Raw genomic sequence first — 22596 nt, 5'->3', positions numbered from 1 at the left:
AGATGCTGGGGGCATCCCCCGGGAGTTGTGTGAAACCTTCCCCAGCAAAGGATGGACCTACTTCCTTACCTCAGGCTACGCATCACGCACCAGCACCTTCCTTGGAGTCTTCATTTCCCATGTTATCTGGGTGCAGCTAACCCAGCAAAGCAGCCTTAGTAAGTTACGCCCTGGGATAAAGCAACCTCACTGTGCCAGTGAGGAAAAGGGAATTTCAATAACTGTGTAGAGAGGAACGCTGTTGTTTGTAGAGAGGAACCCTGAAGGGCAGTGGGAGCGTCCAAGGTCAGGAGTCAGAACTCCTAGGGACTCCCGTCCCACTTTCTGCTCTGAGAGCCATGTGGTGAGGAACTTACCTCCAATTTGGTCTTCCACAGAGTGGGAGTCTTCACACCTGTCCTGCTTACCTTTTATTTATTTATTTATTTATTTATTTATTTATTTATTTATTTATTATTTTTAAAGATTTTATTTATTTGACCGAGAGAGACACAGCAAGAGAGGGAACACAAGCAGGGGGAGTGGGAGAGGGAGAAGCAGGCTTCCCACGGAGCAGGGAGCCCGATGTGGGGCTTGATTCCAGGACCCTGGGATCATGACCTGAGCTGAAGGCAGACGTTTAATGACTGAGTCACCCAGGCGCCCCTCTGCTTACCTTTTAGACAAGAATCAAATGCAATAATTGAAATGTCTATGAAATTAAAGTGACGTCATTGTCATCATCACCACCAGGGGAGGTGTGATAATATTGGACAAAAGGTCCAGAAGTTTTCTTACAATTTAATTGTCCAAAAAAAAAGATGATAAGAACTTTGGATAACTGGTGGGTTTTTTGTTTTTTTTTTAAGAGAGTGGGGAGGGGCAGAGGGAGAGGGAGAATCTTAAGCAGACTCCATGCCCAGTGCAGAGCCTGATATGGGGCTTGATCTCATGACCCTGAGATCATGACCTGAGCCAAAATCAGGAGTTGGTCGCTCAGCTGACTGAGCCACCCAGGCCACCCGGATAGCTGGTGGTTTGGCTAATGAAGTGAAGTGTTTCTATGGTCACTTGCTTTGGACTAGCCCAAGAGACAGTAAAAGGGATGATTCGGGTTCTTGTTTTGACCAAATGCTCAGTGCCTCCACTTGTGCTTTAGGGGAATGTGGATTGGAAGGCTCTTGGCATTTCAATTTTGTGAGGGAATAAGTAGTTACGGTGGGGGGTGATGAGATGGTAACTTAGTTTTCATGGCTTATGAGTTAATGTTGAACAGTTGGTTATTAGAGCATTTATTAGTCATGTGGTAGGGTCTGTTGGTTAAGGGCCTTGAAGGACCAACAAAGGATTTAGGATTAATTCATGTTCTTGGGCTCAAGACTGAGCTAATGAAAATTTGTGGTTGAGTCTCACCTTTCTAATCTTGGAGAAAATCAGGTTTGAATGTGTGGGAATCTGATTGAAGACTGAGATAGAAAACAAGGCGCAGATTTAAGACCCTGTAGGACATAGGCATGGCTTGTGAGCTGCATGAGGTGGGAGGGGGTTAGTGAGGAAGTTGTAGGAACAAGCAAAGCCCACCTCTCTCTCTCTGATAGCCTCCATTTGCTCTAGGATTATATTTTCATATTGTCATGTTTAGGTCAGATTTAATAGCTCAATTTAGGGAAGACATTTTAAATTTCCCTTTATGCTCTGCAAACTACTGACAAGATAAGTTTTGAGAAACTAGCTCTCAAGTAAATTCCGCTTGCACAAACGTTTTAAACTTTAAAATTGTGAATCATTGTGCATTGCTGGTGGGAATGTCAAGTGGTGCAACTGATAATAGAAAATGGTATAGTGGTCCCTCAGAAATTAAACATAGAATTACCATACAACCCAGCAATTCCTCTTCTGGGCATATACTGAAAAGAATTGGGAGCAGGGACTCAAACATATATTTGTACACCCATGATCAATAGTGGTTTCATTCACAGTAGCCAAAAAATGGAAGTAACCCAGTTGTCCACTGATGGATGAATGGATAAACAAACAAACTATATATGTGATGTTTTAACACACACATATAAAAGTCCGCCTTAAAAAAGAAAGACCATTCTGAAATGCTACAACATGGATGAACCTTGAGGACATTTTGCAACGTGAAATAAGCCAGTCATAAAAGGACAGCTATTCTGTGATTCCACTTGCATTAGGAGTCCAGACTCGTCAGACTCAGACACAGGATGCAGAATGGCGGTTACCAGGGTCTGGGTGGAAAGAACTGGGGAGTTAGTGTTTAATGGTACAGGGTTTCAGTTTGGGTAGAAGAAGTAGTTCTGGAGGTGGATGGGAGTGAGCACAACAGTGTGAATTACTACTAAACTATACACTTAAAAATGGCCAATATGGTAAATCTTACGTATTCCATAGGAAAGAAATGGTGAACTGTTCTCTTGCATTGGTGATTTTTTTTCCTTGAAATCCTGGAAAATATAGATTCTAAAATTCTTTTCTTATATTTTCCAGTTCTGGAAAGTTAACTATGGTTGTCCTTTTCTTTTTAATGTCATTTGCTCTAAAAAAAAAAAAATGCAATGATATTTCCTAGGCCAAACACACCCTGTTAACATGTTCATTAACATGCTGCAAAGTGTAATTTAAAGTTTATCTCACTCTGTTGTATTGTTAAGCCACAAAGAGGCAATGTTTACCTCGGGTTTTATACTAGCAGTTGGACTGTCTTGAAATGTGTGTTTGGGGGTGCACTCAGGACTTTGTGGGCCTAAGGCTGTGGAAATGTATGGGTCCTTTCTTTCTGAAGGAGACCCTAAATTCAAGGTAAACCTCATCCCTCCTGTGTGATGCTCCAGAATTTAGAACTTTGTGTCTTCTCTTCGTGCCAGGAAGAGGATCATCCTCTCTGGAGTTGTGAGAATGTTAATGGAAGGGGAAAGCCGCTCAGAGAACAGCCCATAGAAGGGCTCCGAGCCAGCTGCCCACGTCACCAGGACCCCCTTGTCCAGACCTTCCTCTGTCTGTACCAGCTGTTATCTGAATCAGGCCGCTTGGTTGGTAACCTTTCCATCTGAGACTGTCTCCTGGGCCTTTTGCCCGGAATTACATGGCATGCAGTCTGGACTCCAGATCGGAGGATGTGGGGTGCGGCCTCATAGCTGCCCACAGTGGAAACGGTCTCATTTCCCCAAGAGCAGCTTCTGCTGATTTTGAACACACCAGTTCCAAATTCCCGTGCCAATGTCTATTTTCCTTTTCCCTCCATAAGATTCCTGAAATGATTGTCTTATGTTTCTCACCGATGTCACTCAAACGTCAGCACCTTTGTAAAGCGTTCTTTGATTTCAAGAAAGTGGCCGTTTTCCCTTAGTGTTACAATGCCTCGGTTGCCCTATAGTAGATGCATACCAAATATGTGTAAATATCAACGTTTGTTTATTTGTGATCCTAGCTTTTATTGTGATAAAGTACCACCGAGATTTGGGAAGACAGTTGGAAAGAAGCTACCTTCTAACATGGACACTAGTAAAATCAACAACTATTAGGTGATGTCATCCATGTGTAGAAGACCTTTAAATGAATCCATTGAAGAAAGGATTGATCAGGGATGAGTTGGTACGGCTGGGATGTGCTTTCTGGAAGGTAGGACTGGATCATTACTATGAAGAGACATTTATAATCAGCTCAATTGAATTGATGGTGTCATGGCCGACCAAGAAGAGAATTAGATGGTATTTGTCTGGGTGCCTTAGAAACCTCCAGGGGTGAAGGTATTTGACAATTGATTATATGCATAAAATAATGCCTGGAAGGAGGGCAGATATCCAGCTGCTGTGTACCAGGAAAGCCTGCCTGGTTGTTTATGACCCTTGCCTTTCCTGATTTATTGGGCACCTTTATTGGTGGGTTGGGCATCTCTTCTAATTATAATTAGTCAGGGCCTAGGTCAGAATTTTCTGTCTCTGTGAACTTGCCTCTTGTAGGTACCTCATCTAAGTGGAATCATACAATATTTGTTCTACAAACACTGTTAATTAACTTGACAAAATAACGATGAACTTAATCACCGTAATAATTATTTCAAGATTCCATTAAATTGTGAGCGTTATTGTTGTCCTCAAGATGTAATTAAAATACTATCTACTAAAATAAATTTTAAATAGGTAAGAGAATTAAATGTAAAAAAAAAAATTAAAAATATAGAAAAGTACAGGTGATTAATCAATGGATGGAGAAGATTTTAAGCTGGAAGGAATGAAAGGCTCCCCCATGTTCTATGTCAAATATGTCTCAATAAATAAAAGAGAGAAAGACAAAAAGATTGGAAGGTATCGATAGCAACCGTTCTTATTGCCGGCGGGTCTAAGGAACACATCATGGCGACGCCCCCTAAACGGCGGGCGCTGGAAGCCACAGGGGAGAAAGTGCTGTGCTATGAGGCCTTCATCTGTGACGTGCTACAGCGGGACCTGCGAAAAGTGCTGGACCATCGCGACAAGGTATATGAGCAGCTGTCCAAATACCTTCAACTGAGAAATGTCATTGAGCGACTTCAGGAAGCTAAGCGCTCGGAGTTATACTATGCAGGTGGATTTGGGCTGTAACTTCTTCGTTGACACAGTTGTCCCAGACACTTCACGAATTTATGTGGCCCTTGGATATGGTTTTTTCCTGGAGTTGACAGAAGTACACTGACAGAAGCTCTCAAGTTCATTGATAGTAAGAGCAATCTCCTCACAGAGCTCAGCGACAGCCTCACCAAGGACTCCATGAATATCAAGGCCCATATCCACATGTTGCTAGAGGGGCTTAGAGAACTACAAGGCCTGCAGAATTTCCCGGAGACACCTCACCATTGACTTCTTCCCCGCCTCCTCAGACATTAAAGAGCCTGAATGCCAAAAAAAAAAAAAAAAAAAAAAGATTGGAAGGTATCACAAAAGAATATAGGGCCGGGTGTGATGCTACACATGCATTCTGTATCTCAGAAAACAGCTGAACATTGGGTAAATAAAACCAGTCTGTAGAGGATGTGAAAAATTAGAAAACAGTGTTACTATATTTCATATATAATTTCTTTGTACACGTTTTTAATGTAAATGGCAAGACCCCAGTAGATAAATGGACTAAATTTATGTACAGACTTCGCAAAACGGGAAGCACAAGTGGCCAACAAATTCAAGGAAGATGGTTCAACCCCATTGGGAATCAAACACATGCAAATCACAACAACACCAAGATGCCAGTTTTGATTTAGCTTTGCAAAGCTTTTTAAAAATGTGATATTCTTTCAGATGGTCAGGGGCACGTCGATAATACCTGTTTTGGAGAGCAGTTTGATGAGCCTTAAGTTTACTCTTTGCCTTTCACCTAGTAGTTTCACCTCTGAGAATCTCACTGAAGGGAATAATCATAACTACAAAGATCAATGCACAAAGATATTTCCGAAAATATTATTTCTGATTATAAGGAACTTAAATGACATGTTCAGCGTTATAGAAATGGTTAAGTGAATTATGACCAATCTGATCAAACACTGTGTGGTCATTTAAATGAAATTTATGAAAAGTTTCCAAGGCACAGGGCGAAGGCTCACGGTGTAATTGAAGCTAAGTGAGTAGAAAGCAAGGATGTGGCACTCCATGGACAGCATGCCCATGCTCTAGACCATTAGAAAGTTCTCAGGGAAAAAAAAGTGATTTACTTTTGGCTGAAATATGAATGGAGCAAGGTGAATGGCTGCTAATCTTGTGCGATAAGCTGTTTTTTGAATTTGTCACAATGGGCACATATTATTTTAAAATATTTAAAAATTTGGTTCATTTTGCAAAAACTCCGTTCTCATGTACCCATTTTTGGGAGTTACCTATTGGATGAACCTGTGAGAAGTTACACAGTTTTCAAACTTTATATCCTGCTACATGATCATCTCTTTGGCTGGCTTTTTAAAATAATACAATCTTGCAGAAGAGAGGGAAGAACTGTGTTTATTTCGGGTGCCTGGACAGCCCACAGTAACTCCTGCCTTCTGCGGGGGAGGAGGCCAAAGAGAAGTCACCAGTTTGTGTACCATCTCCAATGTGCTTGACTTCTTGATGCCACTGTGCTCACTGGGCTCGCAGTTGGATACGATGTCGTCTGTTTCAGTTGGCTTTGTAAGAACACTTAGGGGGATGCCTGGGTGGCTCAGTGGGTTAAGTGTCTGCCTTCAGCTCAGGTCATGATCCCAGGATCCTGGGATGGAACCCTGCACTGGGCTCCCTGCTCAGCAGGGAGTCTGCTTCTCCCTTTCCCTCTTCCCTCGCTCGCTCACTCGCTCTCTTTCTCTTAAATAAATAAAATTTTTTTTTTTTTTTTTTTTAAAGAAAGCTTAGAGGTGCCTGAGTGGTCCAGGTCGATTAAGCATCCGACTCTTGGTTTCGGCTCAGGTTGTGATCTCAGGGTCGTGAAAGCAAGCCCTGCATTGGGTTCTGTGCTGGGCTCAGAATCTGCTTAACACTCTCTCTCCCCCTCTCCCTCTGCCCCTCCCTCTTGTGCATGCAGGCGCAAGCAAGCTCTTCTCTCTCTCTCAAATCTTAAAAAAAGAGAAAGCTTATGCTTTAATTTTGAAATAATTTTTTTCTGCAAAAAAACCTTTTCTTTTTCTCTCATTTTAGGGCTATAATAAATAGAGCTTCTTAGGAACTAGCTCCCGCTCTAAGCCCATGTGCTTATATCACTCACTGTTCACAGGCAGTCCTCTTGGGTAGCTGTCACTTTGATTGTGCAATTATGCAGATAAGAACATGGAGACATGAGCAAGTCAAGTACGTGGAGAGGCCCTTTTTCAAACCCGGGTGCTCTGACCCCAGAGGCTCTCCACTCTGCCAAGTTTTCATTGACAATTTACATGTACTTTATGCGGGAATCACCTGGGGCACAGACAGGCCAAGCCTGGCATCTGACAAAGCATCTGGCAAATCAAGGGCAGAGGGAGATTTGGAGCAGAGCCATGGCTGTGTCCACTGATCCAGTTGGGGAACTGAGCTTTGTGAAGCTAGAGTTACATCCGCACGCGGACACTGCTTCCGGCTTTTCAGTGAGCATGTATGAGTTGTCCATGGACTTTTGAGAAGAATACCCAAATAATACTAAACAGTTAAAGCGTTCCATGTAGGACGCTGGGTAACTTAATGTTCGTAGGAAGAGAAATATGGCCGCTCCTGACACAGAAAGTTTGGATTTCCTCTTCTCCTCATTTGGTTTTGGAGAAGGCCTGATTCCTTGTAGTGGCAAGTGCATTTTCAAAATTCACCCCTTGTTTTGGAATTGATTTGGACTTTTGTTTTGCACAGATTGCCTGAGTCTGGAGACAGGTGTGGAAAGGGAGGCCATCTCCGAGCAGAGCTGCCTTCACTCTCGTGAAAGCACAGCTCTGCAAACTCAGGCAAGGGGAACAACAGGATACTTCCTGTTTCCCTTTTGAAACTGACATTTTTGCCACTGCACCCCACTCTTACGGAGAACCTTGGCCTGGGTGCCCCTGTAGCCAGAAAAGTAAAGATGCTTGTCATCAAGTTTTGGTGTTTTCTTGAAGAGCCAAAATCTGTCCATTGTAGAAATATCAATAATTGCCTCACTCGGTGGTGTGTGTGTGTGTTGGGAGAGGGTTGTAGATTTAACGGCTGTTTGACCGTGGTTATATATAGTTGAAACATTATATGGAGGGCTCCAAGGCCTTTAGCGTCTGGGGAAAAAAATTAAAAGGCAGCTACTTGGGATTGCTGGTTTTCATGGGTTCTGCTAGGATTTTACGCAGGAACCAGTGTGACCTGGGGAGATTCCTTTGCAGACTGCCTTTAAAAAGCCACCTCTGCAGGACCCCTGGGTGGCTCAGTTGGTTAAGCATCCGACTCTTGGTTTCAGCTCAGGTCGTGATCTCAGGGTCGTGAGATCGAGCCCTGTGTTGGGCTCCGTGCTAGGTGTGGAGCCTGCTTGAGATTCTCTGTCCCTCCCACCCCACCCCCCAAATAAATAAATCTTTAAAAAGCCACCTTTGCATTCCTGTCTTGCTGCATTTGCATACCTTCCACCGTGGGTTTTGTTTCTCTCCCCGCAGCTGGGCAGGTAATCCAGGATCACGTGTTACTTTGATTCATGTGGGCAGTCTCCTCAATTATGCCCGTGTTTTCCTGCTGCTTATTTGGTACCCGGTTCGGGGAGCGTTCCTCTTTCTGAGGTGGGAATAGCATTGTTTTACCCTGCCACTGCTTCTCCATTGTTTAAATAGCAGGTGTGCAGGGCTGGTGAGCTGCCTCATCTGCACCTGCTGGTGTGAGGTGTGCTGGGTGGGCTGCACCCTCTAAGCTGCGTGTTGCTTGACGTCCTTGGGAGAAATGGGTCACAAATGTGAACCTGTGATTTTGCTGGGGTTGAGTGTCTGCATTTCCACTCGTGTGAAGTCCTTGCCTTTGATCTTCCCAGGCAGGTCTTCTTGGCCCCTCTTGAATGCTGAGAGGAGGCAGGCCTGCGTATGACACCCCAGAGGAGAGTTGTTGGCTTGTCGTGCTCCTGCGTGGGCAGCAAGGCTCTGGAGCCCTTGCCTGGGACTGAAGTGATCTGCTAGGTCCTCAGGCTGTCCTTCTGTGGAACAAGGATCCTTCTGGTGTTCTTCTGTCAGGCATTAGGATCTTCTGTGTCATGACTATAGATACAACACAGTGGTTAGATGCTGTCCCTATGGCGAGACTCTGCTTAACAATGCCACCCTTCTCCTGGTCAGGGAGGTTTAAAATATAATGGTCTTTTGTCTCCTCCCCAGCAGCTACTTTGTGACCGAATCCAAATCCTGCCAGTTCTCACTCTGGATCAGGATGTCTGCCTTCCTCTTAGCCTGTACCCCGGCCTGCTGTCTGGTCTCCCACATTTTCTTTTCCATTCCTAATGGCTCTGAACGCAACGTTCCCTGTGTTTTTCAAGTATGTTTTAAAGGGTGGCTCTTGCAGTGTCATGGATCTGCTCAAAAGCCTTCACTGGCTCTGTGCCAAGTGGTGAACTTAATGCAAATTCCTTAGGCCCCCAGGCCTCCTACCCCCCTTTCCAAGGCTGGTCCCTTGGATGTGTCCTGTGCCCCAGGCCAGTGCTCCGGAGTCACCTGGAAGACTTGTTAAAACATAGATTTCTGCGCCCCACCCCCAGAGTAGGTCTGCATTTCTAACAGGTTCCCAGAGAGGCTTTGCGGACCACAGTTCCAGGCAAACAGACAGTCTGTAGTCTAACGGACCTCAGACCCTTCCTTGAATTTCTTTTCACTGCTTCTTCCTTCACTTTGAGTACTCCCCTCGGCCCATTCTACCCATCAAAATCCTACATGTCCATCTGAGTTTTTCCCATCCTTCAAGAAGTGATAGTTGGTCCCTCAGAATCTGAATGGCTCTGAGCATGCCTTCCTTTGGCCGCAATCCTATTACCTCTTTTATCAGAGCCTACCAGGGGCTGTAGTTATTTATATTCAATCTTCTTTTCCCCTCCTGGATGGTAAACTCTTGGAGAGAAACAAAGTAGAACTCCTTTGGTGTTTGGTGGATAAACAATTTTTTTGAGAAAAGAAACCCCACTTCTAGTTGATTCTGTTCTGTTTTAAAGGTTCTGGCAAGTGCTTTGAGACTCTTAAAGGGCGGGGATTATATCTTATTCATATTTGAAGCCTCTGTAGCACTTGACTAATTCCTTGTCCATAGTAGGCCCATAATAAGTATTTGTTGAATGAATAACAAGCTTAAGTATTTGAGATACTGCAGGCCTGAGAAATAAGGAGGAAGCCCTGCCTAGCCTTCTCGTTTCTCTGCCTGTAATCTTCTTATAAACTGTGGGCCTTCTAGGAGAACATTTATTATTTTTAATGAACTGGTGTGTGGCATAGTTTAAACTTATTTATTATCCTTCCAACATGTAGCCTTGAATAGTCTCCGTCGGCCAGGAAGACCTGAGGAGGGCAGGGCCCGCCTCATCCCCACGATATTGCTTTTCCAGAGGAGAACGCTTTGAAGAGCAAAGACTGATCTTTTATTTTAGCTCAATATAATTATAATAACCTTGTTCTGTAAGACGTACACACACAAGTTGCTTATGGCCAGTGATGGTGGCCACGTAGCTATGTACTGGGAGGACTGGAGAAGCAGGGACAAGCGAGGGAGAGGTATATGTTTTTGAGCGTTTATTTTCAGTACTTGATTTTAAAAATTTACAAACTTAAGGAGCAACTGGGTGGCCCAGTAGGTGAAGCATCCTGGGATCGAGCCCCGTGTCTGGTTCCCTGCTTAGCACGCAGTCTGCTTCTCCCTCTGCCTGCCGTTCCCCCTGCTTGTGTGCGTGCGCTCTCTGTCTCTCAAATAAATAAATACAATCTTTAAAAAAAATTTATAAACTTATATGCTCACTGTAAACGACACACACTTTACAGAAATAGAGCCTAGAGTTAAAGTACCCCTGGGGCTGGATCCTTTATAAATTTAATGTGAGGTATTGGGAGATTTTGCCGTTTTAATGCCTCAAAAGTAAAGTACATGATGTTCACAGTACAGGCAGCGATCCGATTCTTCTGATGGCTCCAGAATTATTTGCACTTCTGTACATAGCTGAGTGTCACAGGTGGGTTTCAGTTTTCCATTTGAGTATTTCCTCACCGTTCCCTGCCTCAGCCAGCGCGCTCTCAAGGAGTGGCCCTTCATCCAGCGGCTCGGGAAGAAAAAGCGAAGGTATGAGATCCTGCCTTGTGACTTTTCCCTGATCCTCCTTTCTTTCCTTCCTTCTTCCAGATGATATTCATGGAGTAGCTTACACCATGCTGTGCACTCAGGCACTGGGCCAGGTGCCACGAATAGTGGCAAGTAAGACAGACCCAGTGCCAGCCTTTCGGGAGGTTTGAATCAGGAGAGAGTCAGTGCCATCTCTGGAGACACACAGCTGAGCCCAAATCCCACACCAGGCACTTACTAAGCTGTGTGTCCTCAGACAGCTACCTGTGTCTCTGGACCTCAATTTCCTTATCTGTAAAATGGGAATGGGAGAAATATCTACCTCAAAAGTTACCGTAGGGATTAAAACACATAGTGCATGTCAAATGATTAGAGTGGACCCTAATATTTGGTAAATGCTCAATAAATGTTATTATTTGCAGTTGGGGGGGGCGCAAAGGCGAAGAGTGCTGTGGGAGGGTGTGCCCAGGCATCCTAACATAGACTGGGACAACAAGGAGGCACAGTGGGCAGCAGGGGTGGGAAGGGAGGACGTGTGAGCTGAGGCTGGAGTCTGGAGCAGGGACAGAGCATGTGGGGCCAAGGACATGTGGTTCAGTTCATCCACCTTAGAGAGGAGACAGCCAAGGCCCCAAAGGATGGTTGCCTTCAGGTCCCCTTACTCCTGACGCAGTGCCTAGAAAACCCTTTACTCCTCAACTTTTATTACCTTCAATTGCCATCGGAGGCAAATCTGAATGTTTTTAGACTTGGGCCTGGTAGGGTGCGAGGTCCCCATGCCCAAAGAGGCCAAAGTGTTGGTGTCTGTAATGGACCACTGCCACTCCAGCCCCCACATGCACACGCCCACATGCTGCCCTCCCTCCCTTCCTCTTTCCTGCCTTCCTTCCTTGGCCTAGGGGGGCTCGGAGGGATAAGTTGGGTGGCAGGGGTAGCTGAAGGGGGGAGAATTTGGGCTGCTCCTTTGTTTCCAGATTGAAATGATCTGATCCATGCATCTCTCATTTAGCCAGCCAGCCAGCCAGCCAGCCAGCCAGCCATCTGCCAATTCGTGCATTTAGTGACACAGTCCACAAATATTTACTGAAGATATAGGTCAAGCATTTGTGTAAGGTATTTTTGATAGTCAACCAACCAACCCGGTCTCTGCCCTCATATGGTTTATAATCTACCAGTAATAAATCAACAGCAACTTAGAGCGCGTCCGTACTTGATACGTGCTATGGGATGTGAAAAGGTATGCAGGCGGGTCCTAACCCCCATGAGGAATATACGGCCCTGTTGATCCCACCAGGCTGTTCCTTTACGGGCTTCCTTATTTTTAATTTCCATGATAGGGGCTGCGATCGTCCCAAACCTCATTTCTTTCCTGCATCTCATCTTCACAGATGCTCAGTGAGGGTTGGAAGATGGTTAGAGCCGCACATGGTATTCAACAAGGAACAGAATTTCGTGAACCAGTGTTTTATTTTCCTTCTGGTCTCTTGAGTCTGGTTGATCTTGCCTAGAGCCCCGATAATCTCCTAGACAAAATATTTAAATCTCCCGCAGCTCTGGGGACTTTGAGGAAGGAATATTGTGGCTCAAATCCTAAATATTTTGGAATATAATTAATGCAAGTGTTACACACAGATGCTGTTCAGCACAGTCTCCGTCCCAGGAGAGTGTGTCACTGTCTTTGTGTGTAGAAATGTACATGTATGCTCATAAATTTCTCCAGCCTCCCAACTGTGCATTCCTCCCCCTCAGGGGCTACCCCCTGCTTCCCTCCTTCAGTCTCTAGTTGCCTTCATGGACATTTTTCTCTTTGTTTCTAGAAAAGGATGAAAAATTGTAAAATGACTATTACGTGTTCCGGAGGAACTTGCCTTTTCGTAGAAATCAGAGCTTTACTCGGAAGGAGTGACTATCTCCTTGTTCCATTTCAGATGTGGGTGGGGCTGGTTTTGGGGTAACAGGATTGTCCAAGCATTCTTGAAATCAGAGCATACAGGTATAGGCATAAGCACTCGCTGCACCGGGGAGGCTGCAGGGTTCCACATTTTTCAAGTAGGGTAAAGGCCTGTGCTATCCTGCTGATGCCTCTTTGTCCTGATTTTTTGGAAAAGGTAACCAGATTCCAGGAAAAAGTTTATTAGTCCCACACCAGGAACCCAGGATCACCCCTAGAAAGACCCTGAGAAGGAGGTGTTGCCACTTTATTTGACCCATGAGGCAGCTGGCCATTCCAGCAGTGAAGGGACTCACTCGAGGCCACAAGGCTGAGTCGGGCTTGAGCCCTGGGCCCTCCGGCCTGGCTCATCTGCCTCAGGGAGACACAGCTCCCGGATCCCCGCTGCCTCACCTCGCCTACCTCTTAGCCATTTTCAAGTTGTTACAAGTTACACACACAAATGTGCCAGGTCAGTTCCATTTTGAAATAACACAGCAGTTAGAAGGTGGGTAGTAATGAGAAGAATGTTATGCCCGAAAGAACACCGTCCGGGCACAGCCACCTGCCCTCGCGATGGCTGGCAGAGGGGATGCGGAGGTCTCGCCTGGGGCCAGTGAGGGCCAGTGACTGGCTGCCGAGTTCTCTACGTTTCCAGATTTGGCCCGTTTGCCTCACAGCCCTCAGCCCTGCCTACGGTTTTGTCTGTGACCGCTGGAATTCTGAATTCAGAAAGGTTATTAGCCACCTGGATAATTGCACCTTTCTAACTTTTAAGACAACCACCTAGAGGCAGAGGATCATTGCAATAAATGGCTTGTAATTCGAGGTCTTAGATCTTTGCTTTAACATAAAACCAGCTTTCCGCTTCCTTAGATTCACGACCTGGAGAAATCAAAGCTAAATGTTACCAGAAGCCATTATCTACTATTTAAAGGGTGTTCTGAAATGGAAACAGGCCTTCTTTTCAGGGCAAGCCGGGTAAGGGGATCCACTTTAAATTTCGCCAGGCAGCCATAGGGGTTGGCTTAATAGGGAGAATTTTTTACCCCCAGCCATTCTTCACCACGGGGGTGTGATTGTATCTGAGGGGGCGCTTGCCTTTCTGTTTTGGGGAGGAGATGTGTATTTCCTGTGGGGTTTTAAAGTTGCTCCTGTTGATGTTGTTGCTATTTTATAAGTCTCTCTGAATATTGAAAGGCAGGAGGCCTGTCGGGCTGGGTTATGTTGGCCTTGGGGCATTAGCATGACAGAGCAGCTTTATTTAGGGTTGCTAGGCAGGCCATATGCACTCAATTATCCCGTTCTGAGCGCCTGTGTCCTTTGTAGCCACCCCCCCCCCGCCCCCACCCCTCGGTGCAGGCCACCACTCCCTGTCCCCGAACGCTTGCAGCAGGACCTGGGAACCCCTGGCAGGGAGAGCTCACGTTTGTATCCCTGGCCCCTTGCGATACCACCTCGCACCTCACTCGTGCTAGAGTACACAGACTAACGGGGTGTGGTGGGAAGAGCATGGGCTTTGACGTCTGGCAGACCTCGGTTGGTCCAAATTCCGGTCCACAAGTTACTTAACTTTTCTAAACCTCAGTTTCTCCAGTTGAAAGTGGGTTGAGGTACAAGGAGGCTGATCTTGGCACCTGCAGTGGGCTGAAGGATAGTTGCTTCACGTCTGGGCTGCTCCGAGGATGGGTTCTGACATAGCAGATGTCCAGAATGTACATGTGACACACATTACCCTCCTCTCCAGCTTCCCTCAGAGGCCCTCACTCAACAAACATTTATTTATTTAAGGATTTTATTTATTTATTTGAGAGAGAGAGAATGAGAGAGACAGCACAAGCAGGGGGGCAGAGGGAGAGGGTGAGAGAGAAGCAGGCTCCCCGCGGAGCACGGAGCCTGATGCGGGACTCGATCCCAGGACCCCGAGATCATGACCTGAGCCGAAGGCAGACGCCCAACCAACTGAGCCACCCGGGTGCCCCTACCAAGGCTTCTTGAATATTGTCAGGAACTGGGTCCAGTTCCCCAGAAGAGGATAAACCCCAAGCTCTTCATGTCTATGCAGAAAGCTTGCAGGGAGTCAGCAGTTAACTTACAATTTTCACACTAAGATGTTTGAGGTTTATCTCACACATCCTGCTGCAGCCATTGTCCTTCCTGGCTCGGGTGAGAGCGAGACAGGGAAATAGTGGTGGGACTTGGACGGGGCTCTCCTGAGGGAGCTGGAAGATCCATCAGGCCTAGGAAGGAACAAACAAAAACCACCTTGGAGCTTCATGGGTGATGATAATTCACATATGAAATATTCCAGCTGGAGCACTAAGTCGAAATACTATTTGGAATGTCACCCTAGAAACTGTACTAATCTGCAGTTGTAGTGAAATGCATCTTATGGGTTGTAAGGATCTCTTAAATTCCTCTTATGGCTCTGTCTCAACTTCAAAGCAAGTAATTCCCCTCAAAATTTCGGTTTTTTATCTTTTTCTGGTACAGGGTTTTATTTTGTGAGATACTACTTAATTGTTCATTAACAGCCCTGATTGGGGCTATAAAAGGGAGTCAGTGTGTTTGTTTGACCTCCTTTGTAAGTTCGGGCCCCTAGAGTACCTTCTAGCACACAGTCTCCCCGAACACTGGATTTTGTGCATGCCGGGATAGCAGAGTCTATTAAAAGGGCCATTACTGTCGTTTGTTTTTGTAAATGCAGTTTAAGCACAGCGTGCTAGAATTATTCCTATAATTTGTGGTGGTATTATCATGAAGGTGTGTGGAAAGAACATTAATTCTTGTTCCTATAGAATAAAACAGCGAAGGCACAGAAATAATTCTGGCTTATTGAATCTTCTTGTAAGAATCTAGGGGAAATAGTGCTTGAAGTGCACAGTAATAATAGTAACAGCCAGCTACACCAATTACCCTAAGAGTGATGTGGGTGCAAACCACCTTTGCACAATAATTATACAACTGCTGTTCACTTGGGAGAGCAAGCAGCTGGGTGACATGGCTGGTAACGTAGCCAGCACATCTCCCCATGCACCTCCTCGCACCACATCTGGTTCGGAGCTGATGGGGAACCCGGCGAGGGGTCCAGAGTCCTTTCCATTGACTCCCGCTCTGGGTCCTTCCCAAGGAACAGGAGTCCCTCGTTAATGACCAGCACCCTGCAAAGGCTGAAGACATAACTCTGGAAAATCTTCTGCTCTGCTGGGGAGGAGTGGCGGGTCCAGAAACGGGGGGTGAAGCCCGGAGCCTGCATCGTACCTGCATCCGTTGTTTGCATCTGTCCTGGGCACCGTCCGCTACCCTTGCATTTCATGTGACGTGTCTTAAATTGATTTTCCTGATGAGGGGTGAAGAGGAGTGGGAATAGAAGACATCCTGTGATGGGTCTTCTTCCTGGAAAAATGTGTTGGTGGCATTAAAAGCACAGTGTGTGGCTGTGGAGTAGCCGGGAGCTCAGCCGTGCACCGCGGGGGAGGCAGCGACTGAGCGGCAGAAAAACCCTCAGTGGCCGCTCTGAGGAATGAGATGCATCTCTGTTGAGAGAGGCCAAGAGACTCCTGGACAGCGGCGAGGCCAGCTGCTGGGGCTCTAACCCCGGGTGCGGTGCTGTCATTGGCTGCAGCTGTGCAAATCTGTTTGCCGCCGGCGACTGCCGCCGGTAGGACCTCTGGCTGCAGGCCACTTCCACTCCCTCTTGCTTTGTTCTTTAAAAATTAAGTTCTATTCTTTTTTAAAGATTTCATTTATTTATTTGAGAGAGAGAGAGAGAGAGAGAGAGAGAGCCCAAGCGGGGGAGGGGCAGAGGCAGAGGGAGAAGCAGACTCCCCGCTGAGCAGGGAGCCCGATGCGGGGCTCAATCCCAGGACTCTGAGGTCATGACCTGAGACGAAGGCAGACGTCTCACTGACTGAACCACCCGGGCGCCCCTAACAAGTTCTATTTTAAATAAGAAATTAAAATACGTTTGCTTATAAAAGTGATATATGCCCATTATAGAGAATGTGGAACACACAGACCAAGAATAGAAAAGCATCTAGAGTGCCACCCTCCAGAGATCACAGAATTGCACCGGGGTGATTTTGACCTGCGGGAATGATCAGTCTGAATCAGCACGTGACATTTCACTGGAGTGTGGTTTGCTCTGAAGGTCTCTGCCCCTTCTCAGAGGAAGCCTGGGGTCCCGGCACCCAGCTCGGGTCCGGCCCAGAGAGGGCAGAAAGGGCTGTTGCTCAGGGAATGAATGAAGCGAATGCAATAGGATGCACCGGATGAAGGCAGGACTCGCCGTGGGAAACATGCCAGCATTGCTGGGGGCTCCTGTTGGATGAAATCCATTCTGAAGGGTTTGGGAGCTTTCCTCCCCAGGTGCTGAGTTTCCACTTTCCACACCTGCCGTTCACACTGCCCGCCTAACACATGCATACATCCAGTTCCCACCCGCCACATTAAGCGTACTTTTTGGTCATGCGTCAGTTTGCTCCTCAGCAGGTGCACAGGTTAGGTCTGCTGACACAGGGATGCAGGGATGCAGGAAGGAGCAGCCCTTCTGGTGGCTTCCTGGCCACAGGAAACCATGGGGAGGCGGATGGAGAAGTCCCAGGAGGTGGGCTCTGCAGCCCCAGCCCCGTCTCAGAGGGACGCGGGCTGGTTTCCTTTCACAGCAGGTTTCTTTTCTCAACAATTATTCTCTGTGAGCTAATGGAGGGCTCCTTGGATGGAGCTCCTCTTCTCTTCTCACCTCTGCGCCAGGGATGTTTTCTTGGCAATTGAAACCAAAGCAGTAGATTGGCAGGGGGACTGCACTTGGCGAGGGGTAAAATAATCAATGATTGCACGTAATTGCAGAAAACAATTTTGAATTTTGTTAATGAGGTACTCCAAACAATGTCTTTTAGCCCATTGTCTCACTTAATAGCCAATTCACTGGAGTTCAGTGTGCTGGAATGTACGTTTATCTTCCCGCTCTGAAGGCACCAGGCCCCTGTGTTCCGTAATTGACACAAGTTGGTCATTTTCAGGGGTGACTCTTCTCCAAAGCTGTAAAATAAACAGACTTGTTGGAGAGCTGCCTTGCCTCAGCCCCGTCCAGAGCGCCAATTGGCTGTGTCTGCTTGGAACCTCTTTTCTTTCCTTAGAGGTGGCATGGACACAGAAGGTCCTCAGGCTAGCGGTTTTGAGGAACAGGGGCCCAGGGAGGCATGTGGATGAGCTTCTTTTCCTCCCACCCAGTGTGCAACATGTCCGGGTTGAGCAGATTTTCAGGGTACCCGGGAAGCCTTCTGGGATAGGAGTAGAGGTAAGGTGGGGAGCGGTGTGCTGCGACGAACCCATGGCCCCTCTCATGCATCTGCTGAGCATCGTGTGGCCATCTGCTTTGTGCTGGGCACTCAAGGAAAACGGAGGTGAAACCCGTGGCTGTCCGAGGTGCGTTCTGAATGCTACTGTGGTTACTTATTTCCCAAACAGGTTGTAAGCCTCTTGAGGGCATGGACCTTGTCTTCCCGGCTCCATCTTTGGAGCCTGCCTAGAACCTGGAACACCGTGGATGCCCAGAGAACATTAGCAAATGGATTAGTCTAGTGGAGGAAGGAGATCAAGTGCAGACATACCTGCAGAACTGGGAAGGCAAAGACCCAAAATGATCATTAGAAGGTTCCAAGGGGGCTGTAGGACTTACACTTTGCCCCTTGAGTTTGGGGTAAGCCAGGAGGGCTTCCTGGGGAGGCTGGCCTGGAGGACAGGTATTGCAGGTGTGAACTCAGAGAACACTGGGCACACAGGTGAGAAACACTACCAGGTGCCCAGCTGCCACTGGCTTTGACTTGGGGGTTAGATATGTGTAAGGACGGAGTTGGAGGTCAAAGGGGAAATGTAGGTTGGAAGCAGGTTATAGGGGTGTTGAATGCCAGGCTGAAGATGACACTTGATTTACTGGCCATGAGGTTTTCTTAAAGGTTTTTGAATATCAGGTCATGTGATCATTCTCATAATGAGGTGGCTTTGTGCAAGATGGAAGGGGAGGAGAGGTGTGGTTGCTCCATCTGGCCCGTGGGCTGCTCTCAGGATATGCCGGGGAGCCACTGGCAGGAAGATAATCCTTAGACAAGGCAGGGGAAGGGAACCCTTGGAGTAATATCTTGAATAAGGATCCAGTATTCAGTTTGGGGCATTTTATTTATTTATTTATTTTTAAATCTTTATTTGAGAGAGTGAGAGAGAGCACATGAGGGGGGGAGTGTCAGAGGGAGAAGTAGACTCCCTGCTGAGCAGGGGGCCTGATGCGGGACTCGATCCTGGGACTCCAGGATCATGACCTGAGCCGAAGACAGTCGCTTAACCGACTGAGCCACCCAGGCGCCCGGGGCATTTTATTTTCTTCCTCAGCAGAGTTCAGGGCTATCTCATTCCAGTTCTGAGGGCCCAGAGTCTGTATTTTTTTTTTTTTTTAAGATTTATTGATTTATTTTAGAGACAGAGAGCATGAGCAGGAGGGGCAGAAAGAGAGGGAGAATCTCAAGCAGACTCCGTGCTGACTGAGGAGCCTGACTCCGGCCTCAATCCCACAACCCTGAGATCATGACCTGACCTGAAACCAAGAGTTGGACGCTTAACTGACTGAGCCACCCAGGCGCCCCCAGGATCTGTATTTTTAGTGGTCAGGTCAGAAGTGCAGCTGGAGGATGAGAGTATTTCCAAGGGAGCTTGTCACCAAAGGAGAAGCTCACTCACAGGGTCCGGGAGCCCCCCGGGAGCCTCCCCGGGGCACACACGTCGGATCTTTGGGCATCTGTGGTCAACTTCATCCCTGTGGGGGCCTCAGCACAGGGGTGAAGTGGGGTGGAGTGGGGATGCTGCTGGTTGCTGGAGGAGCCAGGCTGTTCCTGGAGCGCTGCTTGGAGCATCTGGGCCTATAGCTTTTTTCTGCCCCCTAGGAACCCCCAGATGAGGGGAACACTTTCCTAAGACACGTTTGCCTCCTGAAAGCTGTTCTTTATACCACTGGCGATATTGGGTTCTCCTTGGGATGCCAAATAAGCTTGATTTGTTTTTCGAGACCCATGTCCCGGGGACCTCTGGCAGTTGTAAAGTTCACACCAAGATGGTGTTTGCATGGGCTTTGTGTTTTCTAGTTGAGATGTTTCCCAGCAGTGGGCTGAAAGAGGAAGACAAGCCAACTGTTGCTAAATGCAGTATTCTCTGGTGAGTAAGAAGGCCCAGCTTCCAGCCAAACTGGGGTCTGGCTGGGCTGGGCGTGGGATGGGAACAGTCACCACAGGATCCCCAGATATCTGTCTGAGCCCCTGTGTGGCCTGAGGCTCTCCCCGTTAGGAATGCGTTGGAAAGTCTCCCTTCTGGAGATGGGCAAAAGATGCACCATCCAAACAGTTGGAGCCGTATGCGGACCCACCACAATTGTCTAGCTCCCTGCCTGTTGACAGGACTGAAAACGATCAGTCTTTGGAGGCCGGCTTTATAGACCCAGGGCAACTGCAAAGGTGTAGTCACTGTGGGAGACGAACGTGGCATCTTTGTGTCCCATAGCGCCCCGTTTTCGGCCTGAGCTTGGGGCTTTTCTCTCATGGACTTGTCCTTCTGGAAGAAGCCTTCGAATGTGATGGTCATGTTCCGTCTTAGGCCAGATTGTGGATTCGTGTTGTTCATTATTATCTTCCTTATGCTCCTTAGTATGTCTGAAAGAGTTCATGATAATTTTTTTATCAAGAAAAAAAACTTCTTTTCTTTCTCTTCTTCTTTTTCCTTACGGTGCCTGCAAACAATGAAAGAACTTTCTATCAAGATTTATTTAGTTCTGTCTCGGGAACAGTTTTTTCTTCTCTGTGTCTTAGAAAATACAGTTGGACTTGTTGCTGGCACCAAACCATATCAAACACGATTATTTTCCATTCAGTATGCACCCAGGGAAGTGAGCTCCTCAGGATGTTCCCCGGGGGAGGGTGTGGGACTTGGGAGGGAGCGCGGGGCCCCTGGGATCATGAGAGGTGGTGCTCCCCATAGCACAGTGGTTTGGAGGCTAGAGGAAGGGAGCACCCCTTCGCCGTGCCCCAGGATGCCACTCCTCCCTGCCCCTCGTGGGCTCTCCTGGACGAGGGTATTTATCTGGGCTGCTCTGGCTGCACGTGGGTAGTGGGCATAGCCTCCGGTTCAGGGCTTGGTGATGGGGTGCGTGGAGCGGTCCACGGGAGAAGCACTTTCTCCGCATTCGGGAGAGAAGCATACCATTCATCTCCATGTTGAAGGCTGGGAATTGGAGGCCCAGTGGGGGGGTAAGTGGGTTGCTCCTGACAAAGTAGAAAGTAGTGGGGCTGGGCCTGGAAGTCCGGTCCTTGCAGGCCACCCCGCCACCTGCCACCGCGGCAGTTTCCTCCCTTGGGATGGACGCAAACCCTTGAGGGTCCCTGTTATCTTCTGCTCCAGTCTCGATGATGCTATTTCCCTCTCCAGTTGACAAACAGGTTAGGATGCCCAGAGTGAGTCCGGAGTGAAAAACCAACGTAGGTTTTCTGTCCCCTCCCTCCTCGGGGACCCCACATCGCCCCAGCTCCTGCTGGGCACGTGGGATTTGCCTTTCTCTTTCACGCTGTGGAAGAGCCGCAGTCCAGTGGGCTGCATTCAGCTTTCCTGCCGGTGTGAATGCAGACGTTGCCCCTGGTTTTGGAGCCAAAGTCTGTTCACCTGGTGTACTTTGCGTGAAGTCACTGCAACAGGTGTCCCCGTGGCGGGACCGAGCTGCCTGGGCTTGCTCATCCTACTTCACCCCTGTTGCTGCTGATCATGGGTCGCTCTTCAGTCAGAGTACCAGCCACTTAATGAGTACTTAATACCCACAAATTGAATACAATTATTCTACAGCTGGCATTTTCCATGACTATAATCACCAAAGGATTCCAATCATCATTTATGGGTGTTCTCCCTGGAGCGAACGCCGAGTAGGAAGTTGACCCAGTTAGTTGAAAGCTCAAGTTAATAAACAACATTAACGCATTTTTAGGTCTATTGACCGATATCCTTTAAATCAGTGGGGTTTTCCAAGGCGGCGGGGACCCCTGATGTAGCCAGATCATTATTTTTTTTCAATTAACCTAGTTCAATTTTGATTTCCTTTTGGTTCAAAACAATTTAGGTCAATCTCTGATTTTTAAGAATGACTCTCTGGAGGGAAAGGAAATTAACTGGGCCCTAAGGGGGCTCAGTTACCACAATTAACCCTGAAAGACAGACTCTTAGGCTGGTGGGGGGCCTGGAGAGGGGCCATATGACCACTCTGGGCCATCTCACACCGAGATCCTGGTGGGAGTGTCCTCTTTTCTTACTTGCTGCCTGGTTAAGTAAACATTGCCTGCCACGGTGCCTTCTGAGGACTTTCCCATTTCTCAAGCTCTTCCTGTCTTTTTTTTTTTTTTTTAGTTTCAGAGGTAGAATTTAGTGATTCATCAGTTGCTATAACACCCAGTGCTCATTCCATCCAGTGTCCCCTTTAATGTCCATCACCCAGTTACCCCATCCCCCCAACCTCCCCTCCAGCAACGCTGTTTGCTTCCTAGAGTTAAGAGTCTCTTATGGTTGGTCTCCCTCTCTGATTTCGTCTTGTTTTATTTTTCCCATCCTTTCTCTATGCTTCTCTGTTTTGTTTTTTAAATTCCACATATGAGTGAGATCATGTGATAATTGTCTTTTTCTGACTGACTATATTTCCCTCAGCATAATTCCCTCCAGTTCTATCCACATTGTTGCAAAGGTCAAGATTTCATTTTTTTTTTTTTTTTGGATGGCTGAGTGATATTCCATTGTACATATATACACCACATCTTCTTTATCCATTCATCTGTCGATGGGCATCTTGGCTCTTTCCACAGTTTGGCTATTGTGGACATTGCTGCTGTAAACATCGGGGTGCACGTACCCCTTCGGATCCCTACATTTGTATCT

The 22596-nt window shown here is 47.2% G+C and overlaps 1 protein-coding gene and 1 pseudogene across 1 annotated transcript in view; both read left to right on the top strand.

Annotated features, from left to right (window-relative positions):
- The window catches only part of KIF26B (kinesin family member 26B), a 444580-nt gene that overhangs the window by 28963 nt on the left and 393021 nt on the right, over positions 1–22596 (top strand). The window lies entirely within an intron of this gene.
- On the top strand, positions 4320–4876 carry LOC112828833 (protein UXT pseudogene; annotated as a pseudogene).

Source organism: Callorhinus ursinus, unplaced genomic scaffold, assembly GCF_003265705.2.
Source record: "Callorhinus ursinus isolate GAN/ISIS: 27379988/994484 unplaced genomic scaffold, GSC_fseal_2.0 scaffold13, whole genome shotgun sequence".
NCBI lineage: Eukaryota > Metazoa > Chordata > Mammalia > Carnivora > Otariidae > Callorhinus > Callorhinus ursinus.
The sequence above is the reverse complement of the archived record's forward strand: the minus strand, read 5'-3'. Positions and strand labels throughout refer to the sequence as shown.